Raw genomic sequence first — 3,540 nt, forward strand, 5'->3', positions numbered from 1 at the left:
TTTGGCTCTTCCAAGACATTTATAAACCATCCACACCCTTTTTCGTCAGGTGATTTTGCAGAATTGCACTTGAGATTAGAAGTTAAAAACAGCAGATAACTTATCTGCTGCAGAAAATGTGTTAATCAACGTCACCAAAACAGAAGAACCCCCCTGGATTATTTGTGATTCATGTGTTGTTTAGAACTTGCTGTGTGTATATTGGCTGTTCTGTTTACATTACCTTCTGCTGCATAGCAACTATGGCTGAACTTCATAAAAGAATTAATTACATGTGAAGTGCTTTGGGATGACAATGGTCAGGGAGCGATGAGATCATTTCCATGAACTGTTCCCCAGGTGTACAGACATCAATGTACTTTCAGTAGTGATTCGGGTAGAAATTGGACCCCACTGCAGCCATTTTTTCAGGTATATAATGAGGGAAAAAGCATCAATTTCCCAGCGCTGTCTCCCATGCCCCAAGGGTGTCTTATTGGGCTGGACAATAATCAGGTGTCCGGGACTTGCTGAGTATTTCCAGCATTTTCTGTTTTTATTTCAGATTTCCAGCACTCGCAGTATATAGTTTTTATTTCAGAGAGTTAATGGCTGCTGTCAGCTTCACAGGTTCAGTTAGTGCAGTTGGAGTGTCAGTGGTTTCTTCAAATCAGTTTCCAGCATTGCACGTTCCTGAGACAACACCTCCACTGAAAGGCGACCCCTTCCCGGTGCTGCTTTTCCAATAGGTCTAAATATGATGTGAGGCCTCTGCAGCCTCTCCCAATGTTACGTTCCCTCATTGTCCTAATCCTCTGGACCATCAAAACCATTCCTTTCCAACCTCTCTCTAATGGCACTATGGCTACTGCGAGCAGTGCAAGTGTCATGTTCCACTCCACAAGCAGCAGCTGTTAAGTTTACTGCCAATGTTAAAGGTTGGTCTGAATGTTCCTTACAGAGCTGGTACAGTTCACCATCTCAAAGGTTGGACTATGAACGACACTTACTGTCAGCATTAGCACAGATCAATGACTCAAATAAAATCGTAGCTACAGTTTCTTTTTATTGGTCTTTTGAACATTCAGACACAAATATTAGAGTAATTTAACATTTCTCTTTGGAAAATCTGTATCTGCAACTATAAAGTTTTATTATTTATAACCATTTTTATATCCTGATGCCTTCCTCCCTCTTCTGCGTTTCCCTTCACTGAGATGGTGTCAGTATCAAGAAAATGGACTTCTTCAGTTATTGTCCAAGCTGCCTGGTGTTGGCCAACGAGGGACTCAGAAGGTTTGATGAAGACCTGGTGCATCTGACAGGTTACAGGGCAGAGAGACTCCCAGTGTCAGAGGCTGAGATCCGAATAAACACTCTGGATGGGAGTTCAATCGCCTGACAGCAAAGCTTCAGAGCAACAGAATTACGTAGAATTTACAGCACAGAAACATTCGGCCCAACAGACGCATGTCGGTGTTTATGCTCCACACGAACTTCCTCCCTCCCTACTTCATCCAACCCCATCAGCATATCTTTCTATTCCTTTCTCCCTTATGGTGTTCATCTAACTTGCCCTTAAATGTATCTATGCTCGTCGCCTCAACTACTCCTTACGGTAGCGAGTTCCACATGATAACGACTCTCTGGGCAAAGAAGTTTCTCCTGAATTCTCCATTGAATTTATTAGTGACCATCTTCTATTTATGGCCCCTGGTTCTGGTCTCCCCCACAAATGGAAGCATCTTCTCTTTGTCTACCCCATCAAACACTTTCATAATCTTAAAGAGCTCCATCAGGTCACCCCCTCAATCTTCTCTTTTCTAGAGAAAAGAGGCCCAGCCTGTTGGGGCTGATGATTTATTTGAAGGGCCTGCAGTGCTCGTTGACCCTTTCTCAACTGTCATATATGGAAAGCCTTTCACCTGATGGGGGCATTTGTTTTGTGAAGGGGCTGCCCATCGATGACAGGTTGGCAGAGGGGTTGAGAAGGAGAAGCCTGTTTGTAGAGGGTTAATTTGATGAGTCTTCATTGTAATGGTCAGAAAATCATGGGCGGCACATGTCTGAATTTCAGACTCACAATGTCAGCGACTGAGGCTTCTCTGGGCCATTATTGAATCTGCTTCTAACACCCTTTCAGACAGTGCATTTCAGATCTTAACTACTCGCTGCCTAAAATTTTATTTACTCATGTCACCTCTGGTTCTTTTGCCAATTCCCTTAAATCTGTGTCCTCTGGTTACCAAATCTTCTGCCACTGGAAACAGTTTCACCTTATTTACTCTTTCAAAACCATTCATGATTTTGAACAACTTCATCAAATCTCCTCTTAACCTCCTGCTTTAAGGAGAGCAATCCCAATTTCTCCAGTTTCTCCACACAACTGAAGTCTTTCATCCCTGGTAGCATTTTAGTAATTCTCATCTACACCCTCTCTAAGTCCTAAAATAGGTGTCCAACTGGGGCCAAACCATTGTTTTATAAAGGTTTAGCTTTTGTACTCTATGTCTCTATTAATAAAGCCAAGGATCTCATATGCCTTTTTAATAGGCTTTGACATCCTTCCTAAAGTGTGGTGCCCAGAATTGGATACAATAATCCAGCTGGGGCCTAACCAATGATTTATAAAGGTCTAGCATAACTTCCTTCTTTTGTAATCTATGCCTCTGTTTATCAAGATGTGGAGATGCCGGTGATGGACTGGGGTTGACAATTGTAAATCTGTTTATCAAGCCAAGGATCCCGTATACTTTTTTAACAGCCTTCTCAACTTGTCCTGCCACCTTCAAAGACTTGTGCACATACACCCTCAGGTCTCTCTGTTCCTACACCCACTTTAAAATTGTACCATTTACTTTATATTGCCTCTCCTCATTCTTCCTACCAAAATGTATCACTTCACACTTCTCTGCGAGAACTTTTATCTGCCACGTGGTTGCCCATTTCACCAGTCTGTCTATGTCCTCCTGCAGCCTGTTATTATCCTCCTCATTTTTTACTGCATTTCTGAGTTTCATGTCATCTGCAAACTTTCAAATTATGCCCTGTATACCCAAGTCCAGGTCATTAATAAATATAAAAAAGAGCAGGAGTCCCAACACCAACCCCTGAGGGACACCCACTGCACACCGCCCTCCAGTTTGAAAAACAACCACTCACCACTACTCTCTGCTTTCTGTCCCTTGGCCAATTTCATATCCACGTAGCCACTGCCCCTTTAATCCCATGGGCTTCAATATTGCTAACGTCTGTTGTGTGGTACTTTATCAAACGCCTTTTGCAAGTCCATATACACATCAACTGCAGTACACTCATCAACCCTTTCCGTTACTTCATCAAAGAACTCAATCATGTTAGTCAAACACTATTTGCATTTAACAAGTCTGTGCCGGCTTTCATTAATTAACCCATATTTTTCCAAGTCCCAATTCATTTTGTCCCAGATCATTGTCTCTAAAGGTTTGCCCACTATTGACTTTAGGCTGACTGGCCTGTAGTTGCTGGGTTTATCCCTATCCCCTTTTTTGAACAGGGGTGTAACATTTGCAATCCTCCAGT

Source organism: Heptranchias perlo, chromosome 21, assembly GCF_035084215.1.
Source record: "Heptranchias perlo isolate sHepPer1 chromosome 21, sHepPer1.hap1, whole genome shotgun sequence".
In the NCBI taxonomy this organism is placed as follows: domain Eukaryota; kingdom Metazoa; phylum Chordata; class Chondrichthyes; order Hexanchiformes; family Hexanchidae; genus Heptranchias; species Heptranchias perlo.